Source organism: Helicoverpa armigera, chromosome 21, assembly GCF_030705265.1.
Source record: "Helicoverpa armigera isolate CAAS_96S chromosome 21, ASM3070526v1, whole genome shotgun sequence".
Lineage (NCBI taxonomy): Eukaryota > Metazoa > Arthropoda > Insecta > Lepidoptera > Noctuidae > Helicoverpa > Helicoverpa armigera.
The window spans coordinates 1,434,971-1,459,811 of NC_087140.1; the positions used below are offsets into that span (position 1 = coordinate 1,434,971).

Below are 24,841 nucleotides of genomic sequence, written 5' to 3' on the forward strand. Positions count from 1 at the left end.
GCGGCAGATGCTTGTCATGTATCTATGTTACTAATGTAATGACAGCTAGATTAGTGGGATGAATAACCAAACAGAAGTATTTATTACCAACAAAAAGCTATATTTTTCATAAACATGTTGACTGAAAAGTCACAAAATAAAAGGACATCCAAGACAAAAGTGGCAATGTTATAAAAATAAACTGCCTTACAAATCTACTTACACATACTTACAAATAATAAACACACACACGCGCACACACACCCTGACACACCCTCACACACCCTCTCACACACCCTCACACACACACACACAAAGCTAGCATCCGTAAGCCACCAAAATGCATGCACTTTACCTTATTAATAATATAGAATACTTATATAAAATTTGTTAAATCTTTAGACTTTTTCACGCCAACTCACATGAACTGTAACTAATACTACTGAATCATTTGTATTGCGAGGGCCCTGGTACTCAAAACTCAAGTTAAATCTTACCTTGAGTACCAGAGTTCAACAAAAAAATTTTGTGTACCTGTATTAGTGTATAGTGTTTTGTTTGTAATGTGTACTTTTATATGGAAAATAAAATATTATTATTATTATTATAACTGTATGTCTCTTCCAGACCTCGGGACTATAGAGTCCCGGATTTTTGGGAGGCGAACGTGGGGCCGAAGCCAACACGCTGAAGCCCTTTTGAGACAACTTTAATGAAATGGTGACAGAAAACCGACGATTATCCCTGTATACACTATAGAAATGTACCCAAGGACAATCCCCGGTTCTGTGCTAAACTATTGCTAACTATGGATGAAAACTACTTGGGCTATTGTGATGGGATGCTAATGGACTAGGAATGGGGAAACTACGGGAACTATGGCACCTGCCGATAACAATGTAATAAATACACGTAAAAATGGCAGGTGGAGACTCGCCAACTCACTTACTGGGCCCCCGGGAATCAGTCACTGAAAAGCAACAAGAGGGCAACAGGTACATGAGCGGCTGAGAAGGGTGAGGATACCTCGGCGGACTTTAAACGCAGATCACGCGCTCCCTGTGGGTCCAGCATCACCGGCCCACTCGCCACTTACCACGAGGCACCTACCCTCCGAGCATTGCTCTAGCGACTCCACTCTGACCGGCCGGTGAAGGCAAGCCAAGAGGCGGGAGACCTATCCCCCGTCATGCTTCACTCCGGCAAGCCGGAGATGGGGGACAGTATACTCTCCCTGGAGCACTCGGATATATAGCCCCGCGGGGTCGCTACTCCCCGTCATCCGCCTCAGATGCCTTATTATTATTATTATTATTACTTAAAAATAGGATGACGATGTGAAAACGATCAAAACATCTAATTATATCTTCAACGTACATTTTTGAAGAGACAATATTATACTTGGATGATTAACGACTTTCAGTATGAACTTAAATATTCAATTTGTTCTATAATCATCCGCCTAGCTATTTCCTTACAGGACAATCTTACTTTATAACTAGATGCAGCTGTGTAGCAGTGTTTAGGATAGAGCGATTGCCTGTCGAACCTTTGTTGATGATGTTGAGAATGATTTATGTACATTCTTAACATTGCCTTTGACCTTCATAAAACAGGTAGCTGTATAAATGTCAATTCAGTAAATACTAAATAGGTTAATCTGATAAAAAATCAGGTTGACGTCACACTTTGGGCGTGGTTGACTTTGGTGGCTTCTAATCCGATAGCACGAAATATCTACGCCAATACTGATTAAGATCTATATATCTGTTGATTTTAGGTATTGGAAATCATTGAAACGTACAATATACATATTTCCCCAAAATAGTTTTGCTATCCTGAAACTGGCCACAAAAGAGTCAAATTATATGAAAAAACCTTGTACCCCCATACGCGGCATAAACGGGCTGAACTCAAACTGGACTAATTTATTTAACAGCCAACTATGGAAGATATTGAAACTGACTTGTACTGAACTTACCTACTCCCATCACGTATATTGAATTTACCAAAGTAACAAGTTAATCCATTTACTTCCACACAATTTCACAAATCGTATTCAAACGCAAACCATTGACAAAAACTTGGCTTCTTATTGAAAACATCCATATTTATAGACGAGGGCCTTCTATTGAGGATTAATAATAATAATAAAACAGAAATCCCGAATTTAGGGATTACTTTAATGAAAAACCGGACTAGCATATTGAAGGGATATCTATGGCGTTCCTATTGGCATATTTCTCTCCATTTCGTGCATTGACAGTCAGAAGGACGAATGCCTCAAATAGACTGGCGATTAGATTGGGACTTTAGTAGTAAATGAAGGCGATTGGTAGAATAGAATAATTATTTATTTGCACACATTAGTTAAGAATAAAATATATTATTCTTCTCTATCAGGACTGAAAGGTTATTCGAAAAAGTTATCGTAGCCTTGTTACCTAGCTTGTTAAAAAATGGCACCAGAAAGAACAAAGTATCATACATTAGCTTCTGCCAGCGGTTTCACCCGCATCCCGTGGGAACTACTTCCCGTACCGGGATAAAAAGTAGCCTTCCTCGATAAATGGGCTATCTAACACTGAAAGAAATTTTCAAATCGGACCAGTAAGTTCCTGAGATTAGCGCGTTCAAAAAAACAAACAAACTCTTCAGCTTTATAATATTAGTCTAGATAAACCATAGTCAGCTAAAGTTTGACACTCGGGGTTATCTAATGATATCCCATCTTACCTCATAAAATGCCTCCTCTTTTAATCTGTCATTTATATCAAAGTTATACCCGCACTCAAGTGGAATTCACTTTCACATTCACATTCATTCACACACTCATTATGAAATCAAAATATAGAATTGAAACTATGAAAAAGAATCATGAACAAATTCCATAAGTTCACATTGCCTCTGCAATGCAATCTAATATACTGGCAATATTATAATTCTAACCGCTCCTCTCATACACCATAAACGTACCGTAAAGCGGATTATTAAAGAACTCCGCGCGTACGGACCAAATAAAAATGTACCTATCAAGAATACGAATGATATGTCAGTAATATATGGAGAAAAATTGGTTTTTACGCTCCTGCTTTCATGACATCTGCCTTAAGATTATATTGTACAGACTTTTCCTGCAGTTTCGCTCGTTTTTTTAAGAAATTTCTTTGCTCATCTGGGTTAAAAGGGCACTTTTAACAGATATTACGTACTCCGATATATCTCTAAACATTTAATCCGCAGCCGTTATATACCTAATTGGTATTGGTTCCTCTTAAACCACTTTTAATCTCCCTATTAGAGTTTTAATTTCGCAACTTCAAACTAAAAGTTGTCCGGATTTCAACATTCATATGAGAAAAGGCTGAGCAGATGATGACCTAATTTCAGCGCAATCGGTTTTGGAAGCCTCACACATAGACGGACATACTCTCGCATTTCTAATATTAGTAGGGACACGTTACTTTAAGGATAATCTCGACTTGAAGGGTTTTACGGCCGCACGTAAGACTACGTTATGTCATTTGCAAATGATGTTACATGTTACAGGAGGTTTTTAATCAAAAATGAAAATGATATGTCTGGGAAGAGAAAATGTATTTTTGTTGTAAGGTGATTCTGTGTTCTATTATGTTATTCTTTCATTGTTTTTAAGACATTTAGGTTATAATGTAACATTTTTCGTTTTGAATTCAGTTAGCAAAAGCAACAAATTAATATGGTGATAGTTTATTAAAGTCTTACGTCCGTCCCTATTTTGCTAAATCCGAGTTTCTTGGGATACTGTAGACCTTGTTTAGTATCTAAGCCTTATTAATGGAATCACATCAAATTGTCTTCGATAAATGGGTTGGGGAGGCCGTAAAGCAGTCGCTCCTTATCAAGCACTGATATTCAGTTGCATTCTGTTAGACTAGAAGCTGAATCCCACTGGTTAGTTTGATAATAATTAATTAAATAATTAATAATATTACCATGTTCAAAGACACCGAAACATTACAAGTACAGGAATTTACTTTTGAAGTTCAAAGTTTTGGGTGCATCCATAGCTTAACCGTAGAAAGCGAGCTTAACCGTAGCTTAATTTAGTCGTAAATTGCTTTAATTCCGATTAGTCGGAACCATTTCGAGTATCCAAAGTTCAATACAGACGTAATTGGGACTAGTTTCTATGTTAAGAGGTCTTGAATAGCAATGAAACAGCTAGGGGACAAATTGTACAATCTCCTTCAATTTGCAACCGCTGGGTAACTGGTCCACCCAATTTAATTGAGCAGAACATTCTCCTTCATTGGATAGATGGATAGAATTTAAAATTGGAAGTTTAAGACGATGATGAATTGTTGTTTTAGGATTTTCTGTGAATTTTTAAAAATATATACCTAACTGGTGATTTATTGCTAAAAGTATAACATACTTTGCAATTTTTAACGAAAGGTAAGTACCTATTAAGAAGGTTTAGTTTAGCATGCCTATTAATTTTGTAAATTGATTTGTTAATGCTACGCTATCAAATATTGCAAAAATAACTTCAAACACGATTTCGCCCGCATCCCGATAGAACTATTTTGCACACTCAGATAAAAACTTGTCCATAGCCTTCCTCGATAAATAAGCTAACATTGTAATAATATTTCAACCTAGGCCAATTCCTAAGATTAGCGTGTTCCTCCAAACAAACTCTTCAGCTTCATAATACGATGTATACATAAGCAACCACAAAGGCATATTCTAATCCCCAATAAATCATTATTATTTTGAAAGAAAAAAGCAGGGTTGACTTAAACCCAACGTCAATTTGCGTAATTGACTAAATTGAAGGGAAATAGCTGGTAGATAATAGCTTAGCAATCTGACATGGCGCACGATATGTCCCTTGAGAACATTTTATATTCAGAACGACAGTGTATTTTTGTTTTTTATGTACCTTTTTTATGTACAAAGAATTATTGAGCAAAAAATATTTAGACAAATTGTACCACTTAAAAAAAATCTTGGTTGAAAATATAAATGAGAAAGTAACTTTGTTTGTCTGGCTTTTAAAACCGGAACTACAGAATCAATTTAAATGAAATTTGGTACATAAACAGTCTAGGGCTTGAGCAAGGACAAAGGCTACTTTTTATTTAGCTGAAGGAAATAGTATTCTCAGGATGCCGGTGGAAGTTCAGGAAACATTTGGTACCTTAATGAAATCGTATTAACTAATCCATTAGAATAATCTTCCGCTACAACTAATAAACGAATTACAATGCTACACAGATTGACTCATTTAAATAATTTATGTACCATACTAACTATACTTGGCCATCATAATCCTTATTCTATGATACACACAGTCGCCACCGCCAGCGAGCTTGCGATCGAGCCAAAATAACAAATGACTGTCAGATGACGCGCATATTTCGTGGGTTAAGAACTAGAGTAGCGTAAGGCCAAAATGACAACTTCTCAGGAGAGCCCGAAAACAACTCAAATTCACCTACTGTTATCTTATAGCCCTTTTTGTGGCATATCTATAGTAGTTAGATATCTGATTTTTACTAATAATAAAACTTTATTTATCGGCTACAGAATAATGTAACTTTTTGGTCAATCAAAATACGGTTTCATTTTAATAAAATTTATTTTTCAAAAACTGGTTGACATACGTCATTTTGGCTGTTACATAAATTAGTGCCATAGTAGCGTATCCCACCCTTACGTTTTTTTGGCAGGAAGAAAAATTACGGAAGCTTACGAAACAAGGCAGTAGCGGTACTTTACGTTTATTTGGCACGAAACAAACTAAGCCTACATAATCAAACTTTCTGCGTTAATAACGTATAACAAGATACGTTATTTAAGCGATTACATTGAAGGCATATTTTGGTGTCTTATTCGCTCTGTAAATCGAGTTACGATCGTTGTGCTCGTAATTTTTTTGAGAAAATATTGTCAAGATTATTGTAAGTAGAAATACTTCATTTTAGCAATAAACAAATATCTTTTTTTGTTATACGTTATTGTTGTACTAAGCAATCAACTCACTACATCGTTCCAGTTTTTTGGCACATAAAAATATGGGGATTAAATAAACGAATGGTGAAAAAAATTTTTTTTTGTATTTTTGCCCTTACGCTACTCTAGTTCTTAACCCTCGATTTCGTGTATATTATTATAATGTCAAGCCTAGATTATAAATACATTGTGTACTTTGTAAACAGAAGTGTGATATTTATACCCAAATGTTTTTGAAATTGTTATTATTTTTAAAGAATGGTGAAAAGGGTGTTTGTCATTTTTATTGCTAGTTTAAATTAGTGTTGTTTTTGTGTTTATTTGTTGTGAATAAAGATATACTTTTTTAAGACAAATTTTTGTAGTGTTTTACACAAAATTATTTAATAAATTACGTCCTTGACGCAAGTGCATATATCTTTGTCAAGATTTTTCAGAATCCATTCTGTAGGTACTTGCGTAAAACACACGTAACATCTATACAAACAAACCGCCGTTATAATATAAGTAGTTTTTTTTTAATAAACGCACTACATAACACAATATCCGTCATACTACTCCCACACAATGGACAGTGTCGGTCATTACGCGCGTATATCCGCCGAGCGCCGCTAAACGCGCGCTGATGTGAATAACTAATTGTATATTGTTTCTGTTGTACGCTAATCGTGTGTTATGTATGACTACACCATTGCGGGTAACTGTACTTGCTATAGTAAGTTAGTGTTACTTTAGAAAATCATCATCATCTGCCTAGCCTTTTCCCAACAATGTTGGGTTCGGCTTCCAGTCTACCTGGATGCAGTTGAGTACTTGACTTTTTAGTGAAAGCTTAGATCATGGACAAAGAAATGGAGAGCTAAGATGCCATAACAGAAAATCTCCTAAATTTGCGGGTGATTGGGGGACGAACGACGTTACTGGCTACGCCCTCATATTCGTATTAACGTATGTTCTTTGGAAACCACCCATTTTTGTAAAACCAAAAATTTTTGACAGATGTGTTAAGGAACCCGAATGCCTAGTTAGTTTAGTTCACCTCATGTACCTACCTATGCACAGTCAAATCATCTTCTGACCAGCCTTTTCCTTATTATATTGAGATCTTCTTCCAGTCTCATTGGATGCAGTTGAGTATCATTGTTTGCACATAGAGTAACTGCCTATATTACCTTTTGAATCTGTAGATACACGATACCTCTTGATAAGTGATTGTCAGACTTTCTGACTTCTGTCTGACTACCAAAGACGAACAAATAATGGGAGCTGGAAACACGTAGGTATTTTTGTAACACTGACCCCATTATTTACAAAAACTATTGTATCTGCAGTGTTTTAAACAAAATTACAACCTGAAATACAGGTGTCGTCAAACAAAATAAACCTGTTCAATATTAATAAAATGCCTGCAACACTGCGTACTCATTTGTAATTCTCTCAATGTGCAGCGCAAATTAATTACACAGACCATTCTCGTTTATGTACGAAACCAACATGGCTTTAATTTTAATATTAAATAGTAATCGCTGCGGTTATTTGGTTTGTGGGGTAAGTAGAGGTGTTTTCATTTGAAACGGTCGGCAAACTTAGTTTCCTTAGCATTAGTTTTATGTTTAAGAGCGTTTGTGGGAATTACTATCTGTTAGTGTTAAGTAAATGAGTTTTAAAGAGAACTGTTTTTTCTATCTGACGGTATCGTAAAGGGAGGTTTCTGGGGTCATATTTGCTTTGACCTGTAGTTTTTCCTGCTTTCCGTGGAAAATACTTCTTCTACCGGTGTACAAAAAGTAGCTTTTCCTCAATAAGTTATCTGACACTCACGGCTTTTTCAAATCAGGCTTTTAATCCTGATTAGTGGGTTCAAATAAACATATGTATTAACACTTTAGCTTTTTAATACTAGTATAGATTAACATTAACAGAAGTCTTCCCAGGCGTTCGTAAGATCTTATCAAAGTTTTGTGATAATCCCATGTGTAAAATAAAACAATAGACATCGTTACGACATACACACGATCATAAAGGATGTTGTTAATTAGTAATAACAGCATTAAGTACTTGTACATTATTTTGTAGTAATTATAGAACTTTATGATGTGTGTGAACTGTATAGAATTAGTGAAGCATTGTTAGTTGGAGTTGAAAAAAATAAATTATGCTTTAGTGTAATCGTTACTGGTGAAAATGATTAGAATACGAATTGAGAAATAAATATAGCGGTTTCACATATTTCCTGTACAAAACCTCAAACATATTCTTTAGTTAGAACATCAAAATACCCCGCGACTGAAAAATAGGCCCTTATTATAATAAAAATACTTACTGTTTTATATTATGCAAAGTCAGAGAAATATGTATAGGTATCTGTAGGTATGTATGGTTGGCCATGCGTAGGTATAAATATTCATCCGTATCATTCAGGACAAGAATACAAGCACTCAACAATTTGTTTGTGTAGTGATGATAATAAAATCGCAAATGTGTTTTCAGATATCAAGATGTCAATGACCTGTAGTGCGTATCTTGACTTTATTTTTGGCAAATGCATTTTAAAGTGTGTTTTTATTTGATAAAATTCTACGAAATACTGACGATGATAGACGGTTTTATCATCATAATCTGTCAATTGCCGTCCTCTCCTGAACATAGGCCTTCCTTAATTAGAGTCAATCATTTCATTTTTTGAAATACGTAATTTTGGCTATCGGCATAGTGTTTTTCATAGTTACTTGTGAAATAGATTTATTTTCACACAACATGTGGGGAAACTCAGGAAGTGCCCACAATAAACTTTAATTTCAACAGCCACGTTGTATTTACCACGTTGGAATCAAATGTATAACAAGAAAAAAACTAAATAATATGAAAATATAATATTATGATATACCTGGTGTGCGTAACTGGACCAAAAATTATCTTCCATGTACCATTTCAATGTTTTTAAAATAAATTATGTGGATGAAACAGCTGCTTATTTATCGTTCATAGTGCCAGAAATATTATTTGAATTAAATGTTATTTTGCTATAAATACTAGATGAATCCTTTTCAATATTTAGCCTTTTGAAATGTCGAAGGAGTAATATATTTTTATACGTCAGATGTTATATCCTTTCAAGAACAACATTACATCAGTACATAAATGCAATACTATGCATGTAGCAGATACATTTCAATAGTCATCTTTCAACTAGATCTATCAAAGTAACCAAACGAACTCTGACGAGCGTTTCCTGTGCTATTTCAAACCGTATTATGTCAGTGCTAATGTCATTTCCTGTAGTTTTTATAAAGCTATGAAAAGTGATCTAATGGCGAACAAGAAAAAAAAGGCTAAAAATTCCTTTCGTTCTTTCAATCTGTGGGTGTTTGGCGCCACACGCACTCATCTACATAATTTAGTATAAGACAGCTGTGTGTGTTTTCATAAGTCATTCATTATGTTTGTTTGTAAGTTTTTGCTCGTTTAAAGGGCTATAGCTGCTGTTGTGTTAATGGTCTATTTTATGTCAGCTCTACTAGTATGACAGAAGGGAATATACTAAAAATATACTTGACTATGTAGGTATACTGCCTACATAATATGTTTACGTTGCTAAATTGAATAAAATTGTATAATTTCATAGTTCTTTCTACTATAGATTTCTGCTTAAAATATGTGTTTTATTTCGACACTTTTATCTAAATACCTACAATCTAACACAGTCTAAGACCGTAACAGTCTTTACGAGTGGTCAGACGCCAGAAAGTTTGACGATAACTTTTCTTATCAAGGGCTATCGGGTTGCCCAGGTAACTGAGTTAAGGAGATCAGGTAGGCAGTTGCTTTGTGTAAAAACCGGGATTTATCTTCATCCATGATAAATACCAGCTTTGTCTTTGTGAGTGTTAATAAATAATCGGGACTTATTTATGTGTCCAAATCACGAAAGTTTAAAAACCTTTAATCTAAGTGGTCTAATTTTAACTCAGTTAACACTCTATTTCACAGAAGGTTCAAGGAAAGACTGTCAGTGATTGATTGAACTGACTGCCATTCTGACGCAATTGGTGACTGACAGACGTTATAAGATGGCCATTGTTGAATGGATAAAAATGGTGTACGGACAAATATACTGATTTTAGACATTGCTGCTAATTATTAGTACATTTTGAAGATTTTTTGCGTTCTGCTTGTGATTGAAGACATCATTAATGTCCATCCATCCATCAATCAGAAAGGTAGCTAGTATTGAAGTGAAATAGTGATAGGAAAGTAAAAAAACAGTTTCAAGTCTAGAAACAACAACTAAACAAGCTATGTATGCGAAGAAAAATCTAGGAAAAAATATAAATTCCCGCATACTGTAACATATAACATCATGTGGTGTATATTTTATTCACATTAAATCAAAACTCTAAGACTTTCTGAATACATAATTTAAACTAGAAGTTCGGAATATGTTAAACTTCATACTATCGGGGAAACTTTCAGTGAAATCTTAAACATAGTTTAGTTATTGACGCATCTGAATATTTGCAAAACATAGAGAATGTTATACAGTTTAATACATTATTAGGAAAAACCGTGTTTACACTATATAAGCTAAAACGTAATCTACGAACTGTCACAAAAATATTAGGGTAGTCATCCAATAGCACGTAATTTCTTAACAGAATATACCTAATTCCAAATTAACTGTCACGATGACGTACCTAAAAGAATGCAATCTTTTTTAACTAGTATTCATTATGGTAAATGGCACTTAAAGCCTTGTTTCTGGAAGTCGTCGAAATAGCGTTTGTAAGGTTCTGGCGTCCATGATTTGTTTTTCGAATCGTACAATGTAGCATTGGTGAAATTTTCCTTCGAGTAAAATACAAAAATGAAAGGGGTCTTTTCATTCCATGAGACTTGACAAAATACATGTGTTATTATATACCTTTTGCCAAGAAATATTTTCACGAAAAACAGACAATGTTGTGTTATGTTATTGTTATCAGTTGCCAAGCCCATTATGTTCCCTATACTCAACACCTTTACAAAAAGGTGAAAATACAAAATGGGTGCCTCATTTTTGTATCCACACTCCATCCGCCCATCTTTTAATAGATAAAAAACGACCGTGAAAGGGCAGACGCGTGAGCTTCGTGCGAACCTTACATGAATACTCAGTTTCGTCCATTTTAAATATTCCGGGACGGGTTTTATTTACGGATATCGGGATCAATGGCGCTTTAGAAATAGTGCTCTGAACCGTAAAATGATGCAAACGCGTTTTCACACTTTGCTACGCATCGCGAGGTACGAGTTTACTTTCTTTTGAGCATTATTTGGATGTCATGTGTTTTTTGTACTAATATTGAGTTTGTGAGATTTGGCAAAGGTTTTGATTGAGTTGGTTTTAGATGTTTTGGTGAGTAACAAAAACATTTTGACTTAAATACCAACTTAGAATATTGTGTTGACATGCTAAAACAGATGTAAACACTCAAAACTGAAATGTTTTTATAATCCTACATTCACCATTGATACAAATATATCAGTTAAATAAAGCGATGATGTAGGTACATAAAAAGCCTATTACAAAATACACCAATACTCATTACCATTTCCTGTGTCCCCATTCACATTGATAAATGATTCGTTCAATATCAAAGAAATATATATGTTACACCTCAGTGGACACCAACGTTAACAGTATCCAACAATTTACTGTATTTATAATACCGACATGACATACGACATAGGACTGTAGTAATTTCCTGGAAACTATCCAAATACGAATCTAAAATAGAATTGATATTGCATAGATTTTAAAGAAACAAATTAGAAGTCCGTAGAAGTGAGCTAAAAATAAAATAACGTGTTTGTGATTAATACAAGATTAATTATGGTACCTGTCTAATGATAAACAGCCTTAACTTTAAACATGTTAAACAATTAAAATTATATTTATTTTAGTTTTCATGAACCTGTAAATAAACAAAACAAAGCATTTACAATTACCACTAGCAACAGTAATTTTAAACACACTAATTATTTATTTTTGCGAAGGCAAACCATTTTTCATGCCCAAAAAAAAAGGTTGACAGAAAATAACCACACAGACTGACAAAAATGTATGATATATTTCGTATTTCACGTTTCAAATTACTACAATAGATGTCAGATGTCATATATGAATGTTTGCGTCAGAAATGTCAACAAGAACGTTAGGTATTGAAAAATGTGTGAAAAATGTTGTTTTAACCATCTTCATTCTTTGTTTGCCTGGTAAAAATGAATGAAGGAATTAATGATGCTAATGAGATACTGATGGTTTACTCAACTATGCCGGAAGACGGTTCATATTTTTCGAGTATACAATATATATGTATGTATGTTTTTTGGTACGTTCTGGAGCTTGAACGTCTTGTTCCATTTTAACTTGATTGATAAAGGTAGATTTGCCTTAATTGTGAAAGTTTTGAAAAGTTATGAAAAATGAAATATAGGATAGTTGACGAGAAATTTTGTGTTAAATAATACACAAGAATTGCCAATAGAATTGGCAGCAGGGGTTGAGTTGGATCGTTAACTATTTTACCACGATAAATCATTAAGTATTGTGTACTTAATTTTTGCCTGATATTTATTTTATAGAAAAAACGGAAGTGTTTGCTTGCATGTAACCTTGAAGAATATGTAGGCCATATAAGTAGCTACTTTTATTTCAACACGCATTCAATGAAAGAAGCCAAGCGTTGAATTAAAATGAACATAAAATGAAAAGAAGCCAACTAACCGAAGAATTGCATGGCGAGACAATCTTACACTTTTAGTTTGAAATAGGAAAACACAGGCATTATATTTTTGATACATGTATACGGGAAGGAAAGAACACTAATGCCCATTTTCACCAACAAACACCTAAATTTAGGGAAGAGCATTTACGGAACACTTAATACGAATTTCGTTTTCACCAAAGTTTTCTTTGGATATTTGTTATAAAAACTACGGAATTCATTTTGATGACACTTTTATCAACTGCATAGCCAAGGCGACTCCAACAGTTTGGGGTCGCCTCTTAACAGAGTGCGCGTAGTTGTTCCCACATGCCATGGATGAAACAGGAAACTAGTAAAATGGGCTTATAAATGAGTATATTTTTCGTCTACGACATTGAATATTTCTTGAACAGTTTTCTCACACAAACCAGGAAACGTCACCGGAAATTCGCCATTAGAAGGCGAGAGAATTCAAAAAATAGGAAATTGTAAACGTTTAGTGAATTTTTTTTTTTTAATAATATGGTTTAAGGTTTTCGCGTAAAGAGTAATTTGTAGTCATCTAAAATTAATCTTCAAAAAGATTAAGTAGGTATGTTTTATAGGATAGGCAATGGGAAATCATCAGATGGCCACAGTTTACCAGAGCCTCGGTAACCCTGTCCAACACTGAGCGCATACACAAACTCAGTTATAATTAACCAGCTTTAAGCAATTTTTACCATTACTACACAAAAGCCGTTAAGAAGAAAAACAGTCGTATTTATTCTAGAATTTTCTCTTAGAACCCACTCGTGACAATCAGTCTTTAGTTTCATTTTATCTTTGAACAAACTGCTCTTTGAGTTATGAATGGCTATGAATAGTCTGTGGGTTGTCCAACATTGAAATAAAGGGTATGTACGAAGGCATCTCACACTGCCTTGCGCTATATTTTCACACACGCTTATGTCAATGATCGCTAGTAGATACATCTATTCGATAGTTCAGCGCTTAAAATGCTAACTCAGGTGAATTTGTCTGTTTCAAAATGGCTTAAACGAACGTTATTTTTAACTGAGTCACTTATAATGAGCAAAACATTTTAGAATAACTTTTGAATTCGACTTTCCAAATCGCCAACAACCATCCAGAGGGGTGTTGCTCAACACTTGGGACTTTACTGTTGTAGACGAGGTCTTTTCCTAACAGTAGGATAAAACACAGACCGAGGAAGATAGCTTTAGTTAGTAAACAAAACATACGCAGTACAACACTCTGACATGTTAACGCTTTAACCGTCCCTCCGTTTCCTAACACTTGGTAGTGTGAGATCCGCTAAAGTCGATAAAATTTATTAAAACGCTGTGCTGATGTCGGAAAAGTGTGTTTCTTTAAATATATCGTGTTTTATAGCACAAATTAGGTAATATATCGATGTTACTGTTTTTATTCGGATGTGACATAGTGATGTGCGAAATAGACGCAAAAAAATTGATTCTGTGTATATTTTTTGTATACACATACAGTCGTGTAGTTTATGTATTTTTGGTTATTTTGAGATGGGAGTTTTTTGAAAATATATATGAGAAAAAATCTTCTTAAAATAAAAATTTATTTTAAGAAAAGATACTGTAAATCCAACGTAATCACCTGTAGGTAAAATTATTAATTAACGCTATTAATTGGAAACTCGTTGAGTACGTCAAATATAACTTACCTCCGAGTTGGCGTAGATACGGTGAAGTTTGAGTAAAGTTTTCACGGCTTAATGGATTTGCTTCAATAGATATACTTGTAAGTACGTATTCTGAAACTTGAGACTTTAACGGTTCCTGAAGGCTATAAATAAAGTGAAAGGTAAAATTTACGAAACTAATTGAGCCAAAATTAATTGATTCATTTATTGCACTAACGATAACATTTAAAATATTTATTTATATGTTTATTATAAGCAAGTAGGGGCCGGTAGGCACATAAAAATACTTATAAACTACAATATACAATACATATAATTATTGCACGTCTGAATTTTAAGCTCAGGTGTATGTTTTCCATTATGTTAAAAAACATTGTCCGAGCGGCTTCTCTTAATATAATATTTTTCTCCTTGGCAACAGTTATCTAATAAACAAAACAACGAACATAGTATGTGCATCACAATATTGGAATGTTAGTATAATGTTAATGATACCTATTAATAATTATTTATTGCTTCAATCCTGTTTGTAGGAACGCCCATAATGGCACAAGTGTGCATCTTTACATATCTTCGAGCCTTTTTTTAACTACAATATCATTTATATTGTTATAGGTAGTTTATTCTTTATACCGGATTTAAATAAATAACATAAAAAGTACAACGTATGCCCTAAAGTATTCTACTTTGCTATTCTCACAACCCCATCACCGCCCACAGAACGACTAAACAACGCCACTAATCCATCTTTAATTCGCTAACAACGACCATAATCTTTTAAATCAGTACCACGGAACACCCAACAATTACCATATACTGATAGGACGGTAATCGGTGACCTCGAAGGTGACCTTGGTCGTCTGAACTCGAAGTGTACTGAAATGAGCCAGAAATAGTTTTGTCCCCACTAGTAATGAGTGAAGATGGCTACATGCCAATGTAGTATTATCAGTTCGATGCAAACGCGGATGGTCGCCGGAAAAATAAATATTTTGTTTATTTTTTTGATGGCGACCAGATTTTTGCTTAAACTTTGTGCTGAATGAAAATTAGGTTAAAATACGAAAACTCGTTTTTTATTTAAGAAAAACGTAAGTAGTTTGCAAGTACTTGAGCACTTACGGCAATTTTTAATTTAATAAATAAAGAGCCGTGCCAGAATTCCAACACAAAAATCTTCAATTTGTCTGTTAAGTACAATTTAGGATATTTTAAAACACTTTTAAAAGTATTGCCAAGATTAAATGTGACAACTGACTAATTACGGATTATATTTATTCACGTGACGACACTGTTCTCATTATCACAAACAAAAATAATTACGTGTGTAACCTACTTGGAGCTTAAACCCTTAATTTATAAATAATGGACAGGGCGTTTAGTTGCTGAAAATAATTGTAAAGCCATACATTTATTTTACACTTACTGTTTTGAAAGTTAACTTACAAAACTTGGAATCAGCACTCTGAAAGAACTTTCGCGTAACCGGAATAATTAGCCTATGTTGCTTTTATTATTTCACTGTTAGACAATTAATAATTTATTGAAATATGTTCAGTAGTTTCGGAGCAACAAAAATTGTTATCTCTTTATTACTTATATCTCTATAAGTATAGATATAGATTGCCAAGTCAACAGTGTCAATGGCTTTGAAAATATTATTCGTAGATATTGCCGTTAGTTACAATGATGACGAAACATGTAGAATTGGTTGAAAATATAGGACAACACCTGTTTCTGTTGGTGACAAATGTTTTGGGTATTTGATTGTTAAAATAATATTGTACTGTGTACTCATTGAAACCGCATATTTCAAAATTATTAATAACGTGAAAATTAATGAGTATGCACATTTTAATGTGTCACCAAAGTGCAAAAGTTTACCTTAGAAATTGATTCAAGACTGCAATCACGATATAATGAGAGGATAAAAGCGATAATCTCGTCGAATCTAATGATAAGCTACTTATTCTTTTAAAAATCACATCTAATACTTAACTTTTTCTTTGTTGTTGTTTTTACAATATTTTCTCATCTTTCTTTACAAAAACATCTTATGCAATTTTAGATTGAAATATCTACAGCGTACTTGAAAAGTGATGTAAACGGTAAATTGTAATACTTTTATCTCATATCCGTCATTACCAGAGTAGATTTGTCTAATTTATTAAAACTTCTAACATTTTTCATTTAAAAATGTGTTGTATGACGTTATTAAATTCTTTGGGATAGTTTAGCGGACGCATTTTTTCTCACTAAAAATAAATATTACTCAGACCGAGGTTATACTGGATTAAGACGACCTGTCTCTTAATACAATTTGAATAGGTTAGGTATTTGAAAACTTAAAAAAAACGAAATATCTTTCACCAGCATCAGATAATGATGATATATCTGAAGAGTAAACCTATACTCTTTACTGTTGAATTATGAACTGGAAGTTCTTTATTTGTATAACCTTAATTCACAGTTAATAAAATATAACATAATACGCTTTTAGAATATCCACGCAAGTATTTACGATATTTTGTCATTTGCGACCATGGTCGCCACAAAGATAATATTGTTACTAACTTTATTGGAAACGCCACAAATATTTACGTTTTGTGGTCATGCCTTTGAATTAAAGGTTATTTGTAGGAAGTTTTGACGATATTTCAAATATCTAGATATCGATGATATACTACAGAATTAACAAAAAAACATGTGAAAAGTAAGGAAATACTATTCATAATGAGGTATTGGGGTTGAGGTCAGATAGATAGTTGCTGTAAAACACTGGTACTAAGCTGCATGTGGTTAAGACTGGATGCCGACCCCAACCTAATTTGGGAAAAGTCTAGACAGATGGAGAGATATAAGTACCTCACTCATATTCTGCATTTTAATGACACCGAGTAAACTCTTACGTAATATTTTTATGATATAAAAATCCAAGTTCAAACGTTGGTAACGATAGTAAAATTTTAATTGGAACGCATAAACGTTCGTACACTTTAGCAATGACACTGGTACATACGGAACTGTTATATTACAATTTGGGAGTCTGCCAAGCGTGCGACAAAATATAAGACATGACAGTTGTAGTAAGCTTGTTTTGTATGTTCTGTTGATCTTGAATCCAATGTGAATGTATCAGCATCTTTTTGAGTATATTCACCCCTATTTACATTGTTATCGAGAATGTTAAGGACGGTCCTGCGCCTGATCGCTCTCTGGTCGTGTCGGATTGCCGTCCTATCGTACTTTGCGGCTGAGGGAATACTTAGAGAGTGCACCTGTATCTGCGCTGATGTCTGATCTTCTTCATAGTCGTGGCTGAATAATAGTCTAGATTATTATGTTGCCACGTCATTATCCGTGCAGAGAATTTCAATAAAAGTGATTTCAAATACGGAAAAAATATTGACAGTATTTTAATAATGGTTATGCAAGAATTGCATGGAAAAAAGATTACCAAGTTCTATTCAAAATATATAATGTACCTCGTTGATAGTCATCATAGTTTTCGGCAATAATTTGACCAATGTGATCCATGCTTCTAATTACTAAAGATAGTTTTATGTCCACGAAAATGAGAAACCAGTCAAAAAATAGATACTTATTCCGATGATTTTGGGAGATTTTCAACACCAAAATAATAGGGAACACATAGGCGGATGACGATATAACGAGAAGGTTACTGATTCATATGCAAGTACCTTGATAATGGCCTCTCGGTCACTACACACGTGGAAGCGCCGAGTGCCAAGCCAGAACGCAATTATCTACCCACAGTGCTATGAAAACTGTGTAGCTGTTGAAATTTAATTAGGAGCATCCGATTTTAATCGTTGCGATAATTTATTAGCTTCAACTTGTAGGAATGTCGCGTGTTTTAATAATTACTGGACTTAAGTTGACCTATCGTGAAGTCATATTTTAAACAGTTTTGCCTCAGTGCCTATATGATTAGGTACCTAACAAACAACTAAGACAATATTACTAGCACTAAATGGAACGGTAGGAGATCTTCCAATTTGGATAGCTATAATGTTTTGAGAGTTAAATTTTAACAATCAACAATGATCAGTTGAAAGATTCAGTAAGATAACATCGGGACTGTCAAATATGATGATCCACTCATACATGACGACTAGGTACCAGCACTACGAAAAATTACCTATCAAATAGTTGGTCAGTTCTATTCTACTTTCAAGTCAGTTTAATACCCAAAAATGCACACACATTTACCCTAAAAGCAACATTCTGTAAATACATGTCAACGTTTTCTTCCTACAAATCGTCCTCAAACGGTGCCAAGCCCCTTGGCATTGACTTGCACATCCAAAGCGTGAACACTAATTAATTAGTACGCACCACGGAGGAGGGAACGATAGCGAAGATGCCATAAGGCAGGTAGGTCAGGAGCCTTCTTGTAGGTCAAGTTACATTCGGTAGGCGTAATCAGTTGCTACAACCAACAGCTACGGGTTTCTTGTCAAATTAAGACGAATCTATCAAAGAGTGGTCTTGATTGGTTGGTGATATTGTCTTAAAAAATGGACAGGTTCTAAAGAAAGCATATGAGGGCGAAGGTAACGTTCCTCGTCAATCGAACACCAGCATTTTGGCGAGCTACTTTCTTAGGAGTTTTGCGCGTTATGGTATCTCCGCTAGTTTTGTTCTCAATGGTATGGACCGTATGTTTCCTCGATTCTAGTAAATTGGCCGGTAAGTGGGCGGCGACGAGTGTTACTGTCAACGTTCGCGCAATTGCGTACTTTAATCGTACATTGTCACAACATAGTAGTTAAAAGGATTGTTCAGTTGCACACGACCATAAACATGTTACAGGTAATGCTATATTTTTCATGAAGTTGTAGGCATCAACCAACAGCTGTGCTTGTGTTGCTGTTTAAAGAATGACATGGGTAAAGCAAAATAATTCTGTCGCTAAACAAGAAACTACAATACTATTTAAATTTAAAAGTAATCATTAATAAAGTTTTTATGCATTAGTCATAAAACAAAATATACGAAAAAGTGAGTGTAGCTGTTGTTACATGTATTATGCCTTCATTTATTTGTAAACCTATTAAAAGCTTAGCGGCACGAGCATTGAACCGATAAATGACAACCCCTGTCCGCCTATAAATATACATTACATTCTGTATCTAATTATATCTTTAACAATACATATACAACGTAGGCATTTAAAATATTCCCCATAAATAAGATCATTGAGCCGATAACTGACACCCACAATAAATATTGTGTATCAACACCTATTAATAAAAGACTAACGGTCTATATTAAGTACATTTCCACCCACATAATACTTGTAATAAATATTGTGTATCAACTCATGTACATTCAAAGTGAGATGTCAAATGACGACAATGTCGATGTCATAGAAAATGCCCGTCATATGAATATCAGATCGCGTCATACGAATATTGGTTGTTACTCAGAAGATTTTTTATTTGAGCAAGTCTGAAAGTCTGAATCTGAGTCAAACAGACACTAGATGATACATTAATTACAATAATTTCTATTAGCAAAATGCATTATAACTGTTTCTCTTTTTCCCCTTGTCTTTTGAATAAGTTAAATTCCAAAACAATAATAACAGGCACTATAAAATAAATCATTTATTTGGCGTTATTTCCAGTTTTTAAAACATAAAACCCCACATTTCTATCTTATTGTGTTCTATGTTTACCAGGTGCCATCTAATAATTTATTTAAAGCACATAAGATGTGCGAAAAGTATTATTATAATACCAATTAATCAATAACGGCAAACACGAAATTCGGTTTCCAAACGGGAAATTGAATTCTGCCATAACCAGTTCTGCTGCAGATACCGATTGCTCTTGCTTACTTGCATAATTTTGAATAATAATAGGTATTTCTTTTGTTATCAAGTCAAATTAATATTAAGCTATCCGTAGATACTGTGAAATTAACAACATGAGTTATCTTATTATCTACCCATTAGGCGCAGTTTGATTTTATAATATTAAATTGACATTATCTATCAAAGCTTTTTCTATCCTGCACAAAAATTATGACCATAATGTTTTTAAGTCACGTTTGAATAGTAGTTATCAGTCAAAAACCGTGTAAAATCACGAGAAAATGGCATGCAAACAATAATAAGTAGTATTACCAAATAACTATCGATCGAAACTGAAAACTGCTGATTAATCCAAACACTCTATTTCAAATATACGATTAAAAATGTAACGAAAACAGCTGCAATATGTTTCAAGTGGCTGTCACGGCGGCCATTTTGTTATAAATGGCGGGAAATTGGGTGGCGCTTATAGATGAAAACCTGTCGCACTGTGTCATGCCAATTTATATTGATTTATTGAAGCTTTGATTAATATACGTGTTTTAAGTTTTTATTTTAATGATAATAGTGAATTTTGCTGTATAATGACATAAACTTATTTAAGCTGAAATAAAAGAATAAATAGCATAATTGCATAACACAGATCAGTCAATGATCAATTTTCATAGCCATTTTCACAGTCTAAATAATTTATTTACCAAACACAATATTCCTAAAATCAGTAACAACCACGAGACTTCATACATTATTAAAGGTCTAATATTAGCCACTGAATTCAAAAGGTTTACTTAAATAGCCTTTTAAAATATTGATTTCTATTGAAAACCTTTCTGGACGAAGCATAATGAAGGGTTAATAAAGGCCCACTTTAATTTTCAACGTAGGTTTTGATTTAAAGCTTCAATAGACAATGAGAGTGCTTGAGATTCAATGGGGGTAGTTTCAGTTCTATATTTAAACCTGTTTTACCGTTATTTAATATTTTGTGGGTTTTAATTGGTTTGCAGGGATTAAATAAATTGTGTGCGAATTAATGAAATGTTACCATAATTATCGTAATATTATGCTTGAATTAAATACTGTTTTTAAATAAAAAATAAATGTTAGCACTTTATACGTGAAAAATTATTTTAAAAACAAAAGATAAAGTGAAATCCACACTACATCAAAACCATTTTTTTTTTTTCAAAATTCGAACCCCGCAAATTTCGAACACCTCGCGTATTATTTATCACTCTCAGTTACCCAACACACTCAGTTTATTAGTTTACTCATCGAACGACAAACAAAAGACAGGGACGGAAAGAAGTTTTACTCAATTACTTAGTTTGTCTCTGTTTTGTTATAGAACTATTTTGTTCTCTTTGGATCAGGTGGCTCTGATGTACTTTTAGTAATGTTGCTTGATTTATTTACTTTTGTTCTTTATGTCTTTTTCCGACCTCTTTGGCAAATTGAATAATGAAATGGGAGGGAACGAGGAATGTTCTAAGCAGTGTATCAACAACGAAAACCACCATTTTGCTGTTTTATGTTGAATGATCAAATATCAAATAACCCACGATTTATTAGTTTTAAATTTCCTTTTTTTTATGGGAACATAAAATATTTTTACCAGCTTTTCTGTAATCCGCGTTGCTTTTTAGTTTTGTTGTACGTTAACTCAATACTAATAAGTACGCTTTTCCTATAAAACTGTTACCACTGACCTGAAGTTGACTGTACTACAGTGGCACAGACCTCTTTGCTGAACACGGAGAAGGTACGAGCCTTGATCACCACTTTAAATTAGGAATAAAGAATGTGTTCCTTCTTTGTCAGTCTGACCTGCTTACAAGGCACTATGACTTGGTGTGCTTAATAAAACACTCGGCATAAAAATAAAAAAACAGTGATATTACATTACTTTGACGATATTCTCTGTATATCACATCCCTTTGTTCAATGATCTGAGGACTTGAATGTCATATATTGTGACTAAGAGAACAGTAATGCTTTTAGAGATCCAACGTGGTTTATTTGAAGATATATATAACACAAAGTAACTTTATATAGTACTGATATAATGTTTCTATGTCCGGGTCAAGTGTAATAAGATCCTTTGAGAATACATTTGTCCTTGTCACTGCTTTGGTTTCGCTGAATAGCAAAGAAGACTGAAGTTAGTTGAGGTACTCTAAATGGAACCTTATTTCTGATAGTTAGAGGGTTCAAAATTGTTATTTCTATTTTATTTTAGACAAAGCATTGTGTTCTCTTTAGACAATTTTATCTGTCGTTTACTTCTACGGTAGTTTTCGTGATATTTTGTCTAGGTGAGTTATTTGTTAAATTCACATTAACTTGTGGTTATAATTATGGCCCTATTTATCTCAATTCGCTTTTTGAAGGATTAAATAAAGTCATTAAAAGCGACAAGGAACCATGATTTTTAGGAAAAAATATTAAGTTTTTTGTTTTTAAGTAAACCAGTTACAAAGATTATGATTGTTTTTTTAATGAAATGAATTTCTTCACACTTCGTTACACAGTAGGAAAATCTGATGAAAATTTTCCTGTTGTTTCATATTTACTCTTCACCCCGCAGTCTTGTTTAATAACACATTACGAAGTTATTAAACGTACTTTTTAATTTGCTGAAAGGTTTTCACAATGTTTTACTTACCAAGAGTAGTTCATAGAATCTGAAACAAGAAAAGATAATTCTTATTCAAAATAAACAGTGTATACATTTTTTATAAAAAAAAAACACTATGCTCATTTTAAATCGATACAAATTCCATTCTGAACCATCCTTAGAAATACGCACCTCATTTCGAAACTCTAGAAAAGTACGCACTGAAAAAAAATAGGTACCAATAATTTTAATAAAACCTCCATGCTAGAATTGCTACTCTTTGCTAAAACGGGGACAAGAGCCCATATTTCTTTCAGCAAGAAATACCCACGCTATATGCATTCAAGTGCTATGTTACGGCCTAGAAAAGCATTTACTTTGAACCAAGCGTTTTGAAAGACATTTTTATTCTAGCACTGAATATACTGAGTTTTTTCTTCGCGAATAATGCGGTGGCGGAAAATTTAAAATTTTAATTTTCAACTTGGAATTAAAAATGAGGTTTCTGTTATACTTAAGTGTGGTTTAAGATTGTTTTTGTGAATGCTTCTGATAAGGAGCTTTAGTATAGATTTATTTATTGTGTTTGTTTTGTGAATTAAGTAATTCTGATATATTTTCAAAAATAGAACTATGTCATACTACGTGTACTAGTTAAGTGAACTAAACTTCCATTCATAATGTCATGATTCTGTCAGTTAACTATTAAAGACCCACACATTGCAACTTTCGAGTCGGTAGATAATTTTTTTTGAGTTCATAGAAGATGAATGGTAGTACGCACATTACAAATATCATGTATTTATCCGGCATCAGACAAAATGAAAATTTTGATTAGTAACATTTAAAAAAATAGCCATCGGGTCAACTATCGGCTGCTGGTTTAGTCTGCAATTTTTTATTACAAAGATACAGTATAACACATATTTTGCATAATACATTCAAAACGATATGCAGTATTCTACACAATGTTACGATCTAGAAAACCGTATACTACAAAGCGACAGATTTTAAAAAGAGATTTTTATTCTCACAACGAAGCAAGCTTTTTGCTGATGTTTCATATTTTAGAGATAATTTTATGTTTAACCACTGTGTAAAAAGGAAGTGAGTTCACTTGTTTTAGAGTATAATACACTCTTTTGCAAAAAAAACGGGCACCTATGCGAAATCTTAGTTTTAAGGACTTTACGTGTATTTCAAAGGGTTTTAATGGTTGTAGTATGTTTCTAGCATCAAAAGAATTAGCCGAGCATGCGTGAGAGTGTATTCTAAATTTGAATTTTGTACAATTGCTAAGAAATTGGTTAAACCTTGTTTTGGAATAATTGCCGGCAGAAAGTTCGTCGGTGTTTTGAAAAGTTTTTGAAGTGATTTTCAGGAAATTGATAATGCAGTTTTAATTAATGATTAATGTACTTTTTTGTTAGATCAAAACATTTTTGAAAAACTATGCGTATTTGTCAAAATTTTCACCTGCTCTAAATGGGCTGTACTGATGGTTGATGGTAATGTTAAGAGTTCCGGTATTTTAGTGTAAAGCGTTCTATTCTTTAGATATTGTACTCACGTGTTATAAAAATAAAAATACCAAAATTTGGTATTTTTAAATGTCAAAGTCCGATAGGAGAGGAGTTGTGATGGGCACTGCTTACTTTAAATTGGTTTTGTCGCAGCCAAAGGTACTGATACTCTTCTAAATAGTGTTTAATTATGAAAAAGCGATATTTTAAAACACGTGAGTACAATATCCAAACAATAGAACGCTTTACACTAAAATACCGAAACTCTTAACATTGCCATCGACCATCAGTATAGCCCATTTAGAGCAAGTGAAAATTTTGTCAAATACGCATAGTTTTTCAAAATGTTTTGATCTAACAAAAGTACATTAATCATTTATTAAAACTGCATTATCATTTTCCTCAAAATCACTTCAAAAACTTTTCGAAACACCGACGAACTTTCTGCCAGCA

The 24,841-nt window shown here is 33.6% G+C and overlaps 1 protein-coding gene across 1 annotated transcript in view; it reads right to left on the reverse strand.

Annotated features, from left to right (window-relative positions):
* The window catches only part of LOC135118362 (octopamine receptor beta-2R), a 69,636-nt gene extending 46,702 nt beyond the window's left edge, over window positions 1-22,934 (reverse strand). Inside the window, exon 1 of the mRNA XM_064040188.1 lies at window positions 22,914-22,934. The gene's annotated coding sequence lies outside the window, so the exon portion shown is untranslated. The remainder of the gene's footprint in view (window positions 1-22,913) is intronic.
* Window positions 22,935-24,841: the final 1,907 nt, after the last annotated feature.